The sequence below is a fragment of the Esox lucius genome, chromosome 7, assembly GCF_011004845.1.
Source record: "Esox lucius isolate fEsoLuc1 chromosome 7, fEsoLuc1.pri, whole genome shotgun sequence".
Taxonomy (NCBI): domain Eukaryota; kingdom Metazoa; phylum Chordata; class Actinopteri; order Esociformes; family Esocidae; genus Esox; species Esox lucius.
The window spans coordinates 22,497,461-22,512,030 of NC_047575.1; the positions used below are offsets into that span (position 1 = coordinate 22,497,461).

Below are 14,570 nucleotides of genomic sequence, written 5' to 3' on the forward strand. Positions count from 1 at the left end.
TAAATGGGACGCAGCCCAGACTCCGCTTAGCATAACTCAGAAAAGAAAACAATTGAGGACAAGGCCAGAACAAAGGTAAGGTCCAGAGTACTGCTGGTCAGAGGCAGCGTGACGGCAACAAAAAACGACAAGGGACTGGGGAACGGAAGCACTTAAATACATGTACTAATTGACTAATGGAAACCAGGTGTGAAATTATGGCACAAGACAGTCCGGGGTGCGTTCAAAAAGGTGTTCCTGTGATGGTTTTAGTGATTTGGGGGCCCTAGGCAGAGTCTGGTTGAGGTCCCAACATCATCTATTTTTTACCTCGTTGTCATTATCAAAGACATACCGGCAACATTTGGAACATACCTTCTTTCTCTGTTGTTGAATGGAACTGCCACTTCCAAAGACACTTGAATTGCTGCCCCTTTCAGTAGAGTAAATCAACTAGTTTCAAATGTTTTATCTGAAGGGCACATATTGCCTTATAAGCTCCAGTGAAGCACTTAGCCACTTTGTTCAAGTGTACAGTTTCATTATTCTGTCAGCTAGGAGGGCCACGTATACTTGGTTCAGACATAATATTGTGTCACCACACTGTCAGAGCTTTCTTGAGGAGCCAGGGGAGGGTAAACATCAACATTGCATGAGGGTAAACATCAACAAGTTGTATTCAGTAGCACTATCGCTATCACCATCATAATCAACATTGGCGTCATCGTAATCAAAATGCGTGATGTTAAAAGAACGACATGACGGAATTGAATCAGTAACCTCTGTCTGTTGGCCGTTGGTAATGGTCAAGGTCAGGGATAGAGCTTTCTCATGGCACTGTCAAACTGTCATTATCAGTAATAGCCGCTAAGCTATTCACGTTTATGACACAAGTAGTAGAAGCAGCCGCTAAGCAACTACTGTTATGGACACTCATGCTATCCTCCATCCTTCTTTATTGTCTGCCCCTCTCACGTACGAGCATTTCATATATTCAAAACGTCTCTGTCCTGCTCTTGTGTAGTGTAGCAGGCTCAGGCTGACTGAGTAAGCTTCCTAACGTGTTTCGGCCTGCAGCCTTGAGAAACAATATGGGACAGACCATTTGAGTAAAAGAGGAGGGTTCAGTCTCAAACATAAATAATGCACAACTGTGCAGCCAGGCTTTATACCTAATAGTCTTCATGTTCAATACATGGTTAACGCATACCTGTAAACTTTTACTATTAACCTGATGCAAGAGAATAAATTAATGTTTGGAGAGAGTGCACTTTTTCTAAGCATAAACCAGCTTTATTTAGAATAGCTTACAAGCAATGTTGCATTTATAATGATATATAATATATACTTCTTTGGAAAAAATTAAGAGACCACTCCTAATCTTTCTTAAATCAGCATCTCTACATGTATGGCAGCCATTCCATTCCAGTGTCTCCATTCCAACACAGGCACACCATTAATGGGGTACTGATTAGGTGATTACCTGAACCAAATCTAATTTAACGAGGAGAAGTATAAAAACCACTGCTGTGGTCATCACTATCCTTTTGCAATAGGACCAGCTGGATGCCAAAAACAGTGCAAGGTAATTTGAATAAAACTCAGCGTGACAAAAGAGTTGAAAATTATAGCTATGAGTGAGGATAAGAAGGGTTCAATTCTGGCTTTACTGGCAGAGGGATACAGTGAGTGTCAGGTTGGTTCCATCCTGAAAATTTCAAAGATGGTGGTTCATAAGAACAAGGTCAAGCAACAGACATTGGGAACAACAAAGCTAAAGACTGGCAGAGGGTGAAAACGACTGTCCACTGACCGAGATGACTGTCAACTCATTCGAATTTCACTCAACAACCGTAGGATGACATCAAGTGAGCTACAAAAAGAATGGCAAACAGCAGCTGTGGTGAAGTGCACGGCGAGGACGGTTTGAAACAGGCTCCTAGGGGCAGGGCTGGAGTCCTGAAAAGCTAGAAAAAGCCCTTTTTCAGTTTTGTCCAACACCTGGTTGTCTAATGGTTAGACGGAGACCTGGAGAGGGCTACCCACTGTGAAATTTGGTGGAGGATCGGTGATGGTCTGGGGATGCTTCAACAAGGCTGGAGTCGGGCAGATTTGTCTTTGTGAAGGACACATGAATCAAGCCAAGTACAAGGTTGTCCTGGAAGAACACCTGCTTCCTTCTGCTCTGACAGTGTAGCCCAACTCTGAGAAAAAAGATTTCCAGCAGGACAATGCTCCAAGCCAGATCAATAAAGGTGTGGATGGAGGACCACCAGATCAAGACCCTGCCATGGCCATCCCTATCTCCAGACCTGAACCCCATTGAAAACCTCTGGAATTTGATCAAGAGGAAGATGGATGGTCACAAGCCATCAAACAAAGCCAAGCTACTTGAAGTCGCCCAACAGCAATGTGAAAGACTGGTGGAGAGCATGCCAAGATGCCTTACAGTTGTGATAAAGAATCAGGGTTATTCCACCAAATATAGATTTCTCTTCCTAAGTTAAAACATTAGTATTTTGTTGTTGAAAATTGAATATTAATTTGTTTTGGTTATTTTCACACATTGTTATTTTCTACAAATAAATACTCTAAATATTTTAGTTTGGAATTTGGGAGTAATGTTGTCAGTTGTTTATAGAATAAAACTGTTCATTTTATTCAAACACATACCTATGAATAGTAAAACCAGAGAAACTGATAATTTTACAGTGGTCTCTTAATTTCTTCCAGAGCTGTATTTAAAAATGTAGTTGGTTTTCATGTAAAACAAACATTAATTGAGTTTGAATAGGAAATATAGTCCTTGAAAAGGTTAGAAGTATTGATTTTTAATTATAGTAATATAATAATATAAATAATACAATATAATAATAATTGTGTTCTTCAAACTTTGCTTTTGTCAAAGAATCCTCCATTTGCAACAATTACAGCCTTGAAGACCTTTGGCAGTTTAATTGTCAATTGGTTGAGGAAATCTCAACCATCTCAAACCCATAAATTGGATTGGCTTGATGGGCACTTCTTATGTACCACACAGTCAAGCTGCTCCCACAACAGCTCAATAGGGTTGAGATCTGGTGACTGTGCTGGCCACTCCATTATAGACAGAATACCAGCTGACTGCTTCTTCCCTTAATAGTTCTTGCATAGTTTGGAGCTGTGCTTTGGGTCAATGTCCGGATGTAGGAGGAAATTGGCTCCGATCAAGTGCCTCCTACCGGAGGATTGATAACCTTCCTTCTTCAATCCTTCTTTTTACCCTGTACATCTCTCCCACCTTATCACCACAAAAGCACTCCCAGACCATCAAATTGCCTCCACCATGCTTCACAGATGGTGTCATGCTCTCCTCCAGCATCTTTTCATTTGGTCTGTGTTTCACAAATGTTTTCCTTTGTGATCCAAGCATCTCAAACTTAAATGTGTCTTTCCATAACACTAACCTCTGTCCAGTGTCTGTGTTATTTTGCCCATCTTAATCTTTTCTTTTTATTGGCCAGTCTGAGATTGGGAGATTTTTGTAGAATAATTCTAGAATCGCCTCTTAAAAATCATACAATGTGATTTTCTGGATTTTTGTTTTAGATTCTGTCACTCACAGTTGAAGAGTACCTATGATAAAAATACAGACTTCTATATGCTTTGTAAGTAGGAAAACCTGCAAAATCGGCAGTGTATCAAATACTTGTTCTCCCCACTGTGTGTACATATATATATGTGTGTGTGTGTGTGTGTGTATATATATATATATATATATATGTGTATATAGTAGGGGTTATCGTTCCATTGTCGGCACCAACATTGTTACCACAGACATTGGTCAGAAATCAGTTAACCCAATAGAACGTTCGCTGAGAGAAATGTTTGGGCTATTCTCGTCACATGTCTTTCATACATAAAAATACTGCATTGTAATTCACGGCATGACCCAATTAGAGGCTGTTTGAGCTTGGAATATTAGCACAGCTAATTTAAACAAAAAACATTGAAACATCTGGTGACTGAAGAGACTGGCCCTGGTTAAAGTACCCTTTCTCATTTCTTCACCCCAAAACTGTAGGTTTTGTCATTATTGGGTTTGTCATTATTGGGCTTTCGATCAAGAGTTGGATTTTTATTTTATAAAGCAAATCTTTATGCATTAAAGGACACTATTGTGAGTGCAAGGCAGTATATGACAGGACAGTATTTTCAGAATGTATTTTTCTCAGACAGACATTTTAATAGTAGTGTTTACATGTAGGGTTAGCAGCCCATGAGTAACCCTCAGCTTGCATAACCTTGTTTGCACGTCAAGGTTTAGCATCAGCGCGGCACAAACACATAACAGCTTGTATAACTGTATTTACATGCCAGGTAATGGGGCTGGCGCTGGAGTAGCTAATGCATATCTCAGGTATATTTAAATCAGGGGTGTACTCTAGTGACATAGCAGTAACTGGCACAATTGTACAGATTATGTAGCATGCTTTGTGTTCATGCACACAAAGGCGTGCACACACACACACACACACACACACACACACTCTCACACACACACATACCCCTGTGGTTTTTAGCTAGCAGACAAGGGATGTAGCAGCCTAATAGGCATTGTGTAACTGTGTGTGCATATCTGTTGCTAGAACAGAGCTGGCTGAGAGAGATAGATGATGAATTGTCTGCATGTGGTTTAACCCAAGACTCTCCCTTTCTCTCTTCTGTGTGTAGTGTAAGCCACCTACCATTCCATTCAGCAGCATTGACCTTGGTGGTTATGAGGAGGCCAGATCTTACTAACATGCAGCCCAAACGGGCTTAGACTGTTCTAATCATTGGCCTTTCCTAAGCCTCAAATTCGCACAGGCCCCATGAACACATCCAACAGAAATTCACCCCAAAGGCGAGTAAGGCCATGTTCCACTGTTGCCCAATCCGTTCGTAAAATGTTTTTTTTCTTCTTTTTTTTCTTGTGTTATGTTTTTGTCCAGTTTGGTTTTGTGCTGGGCCAAGCTTGGGCGAGCACAGGTGAAAGTGGAACAGCAGCGAGGTTCATGCTGATGACTGTGTCTCTGAAGCTTCACCAGGTCTGTGCTGCCTCACATTAGGTCACCATTAGCACACAGAAGCTTAGCACTCTGGCGCTGAAAGTTCAGTTCCGGGTCAACCTCCTGTCTCAGGCAATGGCTAATGCTATGCCTTACACACAACCCCATGGCGTAGGAACTTCACCGCTGCATCCGGTATCAGCCCTGTCTCTGTATTTATTTGCTTATGTACTGCATGGAATTTCAGGTGAGACATGGTGAACTACTGGCTCTTTAGCACCGATTCAATACACACATATGGGACTCTACCCCGCCCCCACACACACACACACACACACGCGCGCGCGCTTCGTCACACGTAACATGTACTTACATGATTATGGAAGCTGCACACACACAAACACACTTTTCCAATCTTCACATACACAGCTGCTGTGATTTATTATCTGTTATGTTTCCTAGCTACCTCACCCCCACATACATGTGTTTGAACCCAAACTACCTCTGTCACTGCACATGAATGTACTGCGGGTGCTCCTTGAATATATAAGCTACAGTGGCTGCAGAAAGTATTTCGGAATCCTTCAATTTCTTTGCATGTTGTGATCATTTCCAGTTGATCAAATGAAATGTTTTTTGATCAATCCATACCAATCCATATCAATATATCAGTAATGACAAAGCAAAAACATGTAGAAATATGTGCCAATTAATTGAAAATACAATTCTGAAGTATCTAATTTACAAAAGTATTCAGATCCTTAATTGAGGACTTTTTAGAAGCGCCTTTGGCAGAAATCCCAGCTTCAAGTCTTCCTCTACCAGCTTTGAATACCTGGATTTTGGCCATTTCTTCCCTTCTTCCATGTAGATCCTTTTAAGCTCTGTGAAATTGGATGGGGAGCGTTGATGAACTGTGATCATCTCCATAACCAAACCTTTCTTGCCCAGTTACTTAGTTTGGCTGGACAGCAAATTCTGAAAAGAGTTGGTCGTTCAAACTTCTTCCATTTCACAATGATGGAGCTCACTGTGCTTCTGGGAACTTTCATTTTTTATAACCTTCAGCAGTCTATGCCTTTGCACAGTTCTATCTCTGAGGTCTACAGAGAGTTCCTTGGACTTCAGGGCTCAGATTTTATTCTGACATTCACTGTGAAGTGTTGAACCTTATGAACAGGTGTGTTCCTATCTAAGTCATGTACAATCATTTGAGGTTCTACAGACATTTCAAGGATAATCAATGATACATATGAGCTCAATTTGGAGTGTCATGCCAAAGGATGTGAATACATGAGATTTTATTATTGCATTTTCAATGGCACATTTCTGTCCTGTGGAGAGCAGGAGGCTGGACACAGGTGCAGGTAGAACATAGGACTTAATAAATAACTAAGATGTATCAAAACTAAAACAGGACAGAAACAGAATAACGTTACAAAAGGAATCCAAAAACAGTGACCGACAAGATACACTAGGAAAGGAGAAACTTCAGTATGGACAGTGATCAGGAAGACCGATAGGAAAGGTGTTAATGCTTTAAATGAGGGACAGAGGTTGTTTGCTATCACTGACATGCTAAAAGCTTGTTTTTACTTTGTCATTATGGGCTAATGTGGCAGATTGGTGGCCAATAAAATAAATGTGATTATAAATGAAGTAGAGAAAGTGAAGGGATCTGAAGCTGCATGAATTTGCGGGTGAAAAATCTCCAGGAACTGCATGATGCTACTACGTCAGCATGAACGAAAATCCCTAAGGACTTGTTTCCAGCACATACTCGAATCCATGCTGCGAATAACTCTGGCTGTTCTGGAGGCAAAAGAGGCTATTACTAAATACTGGATAGGTGTACATAAATTGGCCTGTGAGTGTGGGTACTGACTTCCCCTACAAATATGTATTTGGGTTTTCCCTAAGTGGTGAAAGGCTGATTATCGGACAGGCTAACTTCCTGTTTAACTTGTCATCGTTATTTCTTAAATTCGAAATACATCAAACAATATCAAGGCGAGATAGCTATGCATTATGATACTTATGATGTAGGGTTTAATATTTTAGTATCCACATTTTGTATTCATTCAATATTTTCTTGTTCAAAGATTTCTCACAAAGGTAACATTGCAAAATGTCAATATATCACTGATGAAATACCAGTCGTTTGATTTTCAAAGCCATACACCATTAAATTAGATTTTTTCATACAGATTGAGGTTTTTTGTGACTTTTATTAACGTGTGAGTGGTTGACCACCGAAGGATTCAGAATATGAAGATGCGTAGTTGTCTTGGTAAAACAATGTAAAGCAGCATGTTTTTCAAATAAGGCAAATTATTCCTTTTAACATTCAGATAAAAGATAAGTATACTGTGTGAGTGAGTGTGTGTGTGTGTGCCTGCACCTGTGTGTGCGTGCATGCGTGCATCTGGGCACTGTCGACTGGCTGATGTTTGCGCCCTAAGAGCAGTAGCTGGTTGTTTAATGAAGGCGTGGGATAATGACTCTGTCTACTGTATATACAGGCCACGCTGATAAGGGTCAGTTCTGTTTCAAAGGCCACAAGATCTCACAAGCACTGGGGCTCATGAGGGGAGTCTCTTTCTGTCTTTGTCTCTTTTGGATGACCCTCTATCTTTCTCTGTCTCACGCTCTCTCTGCCTCCCCCCTCCCCTCCCCCCCCTGTCTCACTTGATCATACTCTGCAGAACTCCTAGCACGGTCTTGGGGAGAGAAGAAAAAAGGAAGAAAAGTGGGTCAGGGTGACCTATTTTTTCCACAGTTCACGGAGGCAGAGGGTGGCAGAGTTCTAGTCAGTTAGACTGTGGAGGGAGCAGGGCATGATGGGGAGGCAGGGCACTGGCTGTGGAGAGACACAGGCAGAGGCAGCCACTCAGAACTGGGTCAGCGGCAGAGGCTACGTCTTCTAAACGGCTTGTCATACTGGGGAGAAAAGCTGCAAATGAACCATAGATTATACGCCCCAAGCTGGGAGCTGAGGTCTCTCCTCACCACTCCTAAGCCCTACATCACACAGACATACACACGTAAAAATATACACACATACACACGCACGCACAGACGCACAGACACAGAGCCTACAGTAGTACAAGTGTGAAATACTGCCACCTCCTATAAGCTGTTCTGTTCCCCCAACTGTCTTCAGTAATACTGTATCATAACAGCAGACAAGCTCATAGACAAGCCATTGGAGGCAGATGCATTCAGACTATAGGACGCTGTGTACGTTTTCGCCTTCTGACCTTAGGTTATTGCTTGTCTAAAAACAATGACGATTTCTCCCTCATTACATTCAGCTCAGGGTTTACAGTGGAAGTCATTCCCATGTTCAGTGGATGGCCTAGCTAGCTTATGTGGATGGATGATGGGCAAACCACATGCTCACTCGGCCTGAAATGCTAACCCATTTAATTTGTATGGTTTCCAAACAACTGTCATGTGGATCTGGAGTCCCCTGTTATGTAATGAGATGTGTGTTCTGGATAAGTAAAGCACAAGGCAGTTCCTCTGAGTCAGAATGCACTCAGTGTCCTTATTGGCTGGTGATGAATCATGATGAGCCTCCACTGGCATGTATGAACACAGTCAGTCAGTGTGCAAGCTAATGCTAATAATGACATCATCCTACATCCAAGGCAATCCCACATCTCCATTCCACCTTAAGGGGTTTAACTTATGAATTAATGTTATTTCCGATTGAGTTTAAGTTGGAAACTTAGATTTATGTGTCATAGCCCCATTTACACCCTGTAAAATTAATGCGACGGTCGCTATGTGTCTCCTTGATATTGATTTTCGACACACGTAAACATTTCTTGGCATGTTTGATGTCTCCTAAAAGCAGGGAGATTTGACAACATATTTTCCTAGAAAATGATTGCCTGTTTTTGTAGGAAGCTAAGCTAAGCTGGAACCTTGGAAGTTGGGTTTTAAATTGGGGGATCTGTAGTAGACACCTTAAGGTCTGAGGGCATTCTCAAATTTGTGTAATTTTGAAAGGGGATAAGCACAAAAGTAGTTATTGTATTCCACTGTTTATTTTAACTGTATAACAGATCAGCAGGCCTAAATCAATCTTAATAATCTTATAAATAACATGTTTTGGGTTATAGTTTTTAGACTGGTTGAACTGACAGACAGCCAGGTAGAGACAGTTTTCCAGACATCGTCAGACAGCTGTTGACCAGAAAGGTATATATATTTTCTATATTCTTAGTAATGATTTAGTAATCCTTGTAGCTGGTATGCACTTGTTGTTCTGTTAAAATTAAGCTAGACAACTGTACCGAGCTCTGTTGCCCCAAAGCACAACGTAATGAAGCAGCTAATCTTGAATGGGCCGCATCCAAACACGACCATTATATTGTGTAAATTGGCCCATAGTCCTACTTCCCCAAGGCTGCCTACAGTACATTTTCATGTACATGTTGGCAAGACGGCCACTAGGTCTTTCAGGTGGTGGCAGTACCACCCAAAAAATATTACCAAAATGTGTAATATCACAGAATATCCAAAAATTCTCAAAACGTGAAGTAGTCTTCTAAAAAACTGGAAGGTATGACTTGCAGATAAGTACTGTAGTACATCAATCCTATTTGAAATGTTGAGGAACTGACACAACAAAACTAGGAACAGTTCTAGAAGTGTAGACATTCTATTGGAATTGTACATAAATGGTTCAATCCAACACAATGTATCTAATGATTTTGATGTGCACCCTAAACCAGTGATTATAATACATTTTGGGTTGAAACTTGGTTATTGTTTAAATGTTTCACTCTTAAAATGGGGCTTTGTGGCCTACGGTGGTCTAGTGTTCTCTAGTCTACTGGTACAGCACAGGGTTGATTCTGGCCTACTTCTTTTTAAGCACATTCACTTCTAGCTTTTCCTCTTTCTCTGTTCTCTTTAATGCATAAAATGACCCAAAATGTATCAAAATAAACAAAAAGGGCTTCAATAGGGCATCATCTTTATGTGCACTAAAAAGTATAAACATCTTAGCTAGATTGCTAACTCTAAATAACATACACAGTACTCATTCTACTAGCCATGTATATTAATCTAACACGAAATGTAATGTCCAAACAACATTGCAATTTTAAACAACTATACCATCTCAATGGCCAATGTGTTTTTGCCTGATCTGTATTGATTTTTTAAATATATTTGTATCCTGTGAGATATACATTTCTGAATATATTTGGAATACATACTTTTTTAAATAAAATGCATTTTATGTTAAGTAGTTGCTGTTGAGCTCAGAAATGATAGCTGAGAAATAAATATTATCAGTGTTACAATCTTTTTGTAATCAGGGCAGCACTCCACTGCTGCTAAATTGTGATGCGCCACCACAGAAAAACAGAATATTTTTAGATTTTTTTTTCCCCCCAAGCTGAGCACAGTTTACTTTTGTGCGCAGTTTACTATCACACGAGCAACCAACCAGAGTAACAATGACCTGCATCTGATGTTCCGAGTATCAAACTAGTGAGTGAGGTCAGAGAAATGTGACTGGCTATGTCGGTGCACATGTACATTTTCATATAAAATAATAGTCTGTGATTGTATATATAGTGTGTATTGTGTACATATTCAAAGTAAAAATTATGTAGAAAAAATATAAATTAAACAAAATTACAATAAATAATTCCTTATATAAGGTTACATATTTAATACAACCCTGTTTCCATAAAACGTCGACACTGTGTAAAATGTTTATTAAAAAAGAATGCAATGATGTGCAAATCATTTAATCCTTAGGTTTAATTAAAAATAATACAATGCAACATATCAAATGTTGAACCAGAGAAATTTTCTTGTTTTTGGAAAGAATTATGGCTGTTTTAAATTTGATGCCGGCCACACATTTCAAAAAAGTTGGGACAGGGTCATGTTTGTTACTTTGTGGCAGATCCTCTAATCTTAACAACACTCTGTAAGCGTTTGGGAACCAAAAAATTGGGAGACCAATTGCTGTAGTTTTGAAAGTGAAATGTTTTTGCATTCTTGCATGATATAAAATTTCAGCTGCCCAACAGTTCAGGGTCTCCTTTGTGGTATTTTAATTTTCTTAATGTGCTACATTTTCAATGGGTGACAGGTCTGGACTGGATGAAAGGTCAGTTTAGTACCAGGACTCTTACTACTGAGCCATGCTGTTGTAATACATTCTCAATGTGGTTTGGCATTGTCTTGCTGAAATAATCAAGGACTTCCCTGAAACAGACAGCATATGTTGCTTCAAAACCTGTATATATTGTTCAGCATTAACGGTGTCTTCACAGATGTGCAAGTTACCCATGCCAATGTGCACTCCCATACCATCATGGATGTTGGCTTTTGAACTGTGCACTGATAAACAAGCCAGATGGTCCCTTTCCTTTTTAGTTTAAATGATTTGCACTTCTTTGTATTCTGTTTTTATTTCCATTTTACACAGCTTCCCAACTTTTTTTCCTATTATTGTTGTTATTATTGTTGTTAATTTGCTTGTGCTCATTGGCTTTGGAGAGGGATTATGGGGTTATAAATCCAACCACACAATTTTTTTCCAACCCCCTCCCCTCACTGTAATGTACAAGGGATACTTTGGGCGCCACAGTGAATGTAGTGTACGAAATACACCTGGGAGTTTGTAAAGTTAGAAATATAGGCCTTATGTGAAATCATGGGGCACTGTGTGTTACATCCAGCAAAACTATATTTTCTACCCCCTCTTTTATCCCCAATGCAACACATCTATACTGTACATGGAATTCATATTCATTAGTAGCTGGTTGCTTTTATTAGGAGTCTTAGAGAATAGTTGAGGGTGAGTACTTATGTTATTACACACACACACACTCCTGGAAAAAAGTAGGGGAAACACTGATTATACACTATCATATTAGAGTTTCAAATGTTTTACAATCTGCCAGAGCATTATTTTCTCCTTGAGCATTGTTGCTCAACACATTTAAGGAACCGTGAGAATAATGCACTTTATCGTTATATCATGATTTTAGCCTTCTAAAAATAAGACGTTTTAGTAAGGTGTGCTTTATGTGCAAATAAAAAAAATAGTTGTGTACTCACAAGTCAAAGGGTAGTTCAGCAAAGGCTTACAAAATGTGACTAAAATGGTGGCAGCCTGAAGCCTTGCTCCCTTTGCTTGTTATTCTTAGCCTCAGAACTTGTTGTCTGAAGGAGAAAGCCTCTTCCACTAATTGAGGAGTCTGTTTGTTGTCTGTGTTCCTAAACATTAGTCCCTAAGGACACTCATATGTCTCTTACTTGTGTGTGCGTGCTTGTGTGTCTATCTGTTCATGTGTGTGTGTAAAGGTGTGACATGCTGAGCAGGACACTCATATGTCACTGTGTGTCACTCGACATTTGTGCGTGTCCGTGTGTATATGTGTGTCTATGTGTGTCTATGTGTGTCTGTGTGTGTGTGTGTGTGTGTGTGCGTGTGCGTGTGTGTGTGCGTGTGTGTGTGTGTGTGTGTGTGTGTGTGTGTGTGAAGGTGAGACATGCTGAGCAGTTAAGGAGTTCAATCCAGAGCCGCTCCAGGCCGGGTCTCCAACCAGTCCCGCAGCAGTGTTTTGGTGAGGGGGCCGTGGCCGCTACGCTGCCTCTAGCAGATGGTTTCCAGCAGGCCTGCCTGCATATGACATGTGATAACAGTACAGTCATGAAAGGTCAGGCATGAAAGGAGCTGCAAGGGAGGGGGAGGGTGCTGGCCCGGTGCTGAGGAGAAGGTCTGTTTCTGTCTCTGCTGCTCCCCCTAGAATACAGACCTGGCACATACACACACACACACACACACACACACACACACACAAGCCCACATACACGCCCAGACACACACACACACAGACTTGCACACATTACTGTGATTCCTGGAAGTCAAATTAACTTTAAAGGTGAGAAGGCCACTCTGCATTTCCCTTCCAGTTCATGTATTGAACAAACGGTCTCTTGGTGCAGTGTAAATATTAGCTCTATCCCATGAAGCTGGCTGACCTGCACTGCCTTGTATTGACAGGGAGCGGTGCTCTGCACTGTTTGCATGTTGATAAAAGCATCTGTGTGCCCTAACGTGGCATACGTTGAGGTGGAAGATCCAGAAATGGCCGTGTGACAGGACAGAACCTGAGGACGACTGTGGACAGCTTCTGTCTACGTCAAAGAGAGGGTTTGATGACATGCATTCCTGTCGGTACATGAACCTTGACCTTATCGGACATTTTCACTGGTTGATGCCTCTTCAACATTAAGATTTCATGGTGTTGCCTGTAACAGAACAGATGAGACCTTCTTTCGGCATCCCTTTGTTATCAAGTATAATGATGGTATCTGGTCAGAATTCTGGCATTTTAACGAAACTAGCATACCAATAGCCTGGAAGGGAAATGAAGAAAACCAAGACTCAAGAGGACTTCTGTTCCATTGTGGGTCAGCTAGCCAGTCAGATAATTGTACACACACACACACACACACACACACACACACCTTACCCCAATTGTAACTTAACCTAACCAAATATTTATCCTCATGGGCACCTGCGAAATGTCCTTCAAGTTCAAATTGTTTTAATATCTTTGCAAAGATTTTTTTGTCCCAACCAGGATAGTTAAACGTTCACACACAGGTGTGTTCCAAAAACACTTGTCTGGAAATGGCAAGGGGGCTCCAACCAGAAGAACAAGGAGGTGGTGGAGAGGTTTAAAAATACATTGACACGACCAGGCCAGGTCAGACATTTTGAAATTCTGTCTCTATCTTGGTCTGATAGGGACGTTAAAGATACAGCCTCCTGATAAATCTTTTCCCACTGGAGGGACAGATAAGAGCAGTGCAGATGGAATACAAAAGGGGTTGGGAGAGAGGGAGGGAAGAAGAGACAGGGATGGAGGAGATCTGAGATGTCTATCAGGGTGCAGCGTGAAGTTGTTTTTTTGTCTTGCAGATCCAGTTCAAGGGCGCCTGCAGGCCAGGCAGCTCCTACTTGCCGTGCCACTGATGCCGCTCAAGGTCATGTGACATTAAAGAGAACAGGAAGGGGAGGGTGGGGTGGGGGTGGGCCATTCTCTAGCAGTATGCTTAAGATAATGGGATAATTTTACAATCAGATGGGGCATAATCTCTTTCCATCTGACTAAATATCCTAACATGTAGGTCTAGACTGTTTTTTTGGGGTGTATGACTGGGAGGTTTTCTTGGCCATCAGTAACTGTGGCATGAACCGTTTTGGAGTGTGTAACTGGGAGGTTTTCATGGCCATCAGTAACTGTGGCATGAACCATTTTGGGGTGTGTGACTGGGAGGTTTTCATGGCCATCAGTAACTGTGACATGAACCGTTTTGGAGTGTGTAACTGGGAGGTTTTCATGGCCATCAGTAACTGTGGCATGAACAGTTTTATTGGCACCAATATGCTGCATTTCCTTAGATGCAGCATATCCCTGCTGCTTAACCCCAAAACAGCAGTTCTCTGTTTCCACTAGCGGACTTAAGGTGGGGTCTGTGGGTTGGTGTGTGACACTGGTAGGAAGGTGC

The 14,570-nt window shown here is 41.1% G+C and overlaps 1 protein-coding gene across 4 annotated transcripts in view; it reads left to right on the top strand.

Annotated features, from left to right (window-relative positions):
• Positions 1–14,570, top strand: part of nrip1b (nuclear receptor interacting protein 1b) — a 50,956-nt gene that overhangs the window by 12,029 nt on the left and 24,357 nt on the right. Inside the window, exon 1 of one of the 4 annotated variants that reach the window (XM_010870670.4) lies at positions 5,241–5,256. The exons of the other annotated variants lie outside the window; for them this stretch is intronic. The gene's annotated coding sequence lies outside the window, so the exon portion shown is untranslated. Of the gene's footprint in view, positions 1–5,240; positions 5,257–14,570 lie in introns of those variants that run through there. 4 annotated transcript variants of the gene reach the window in all.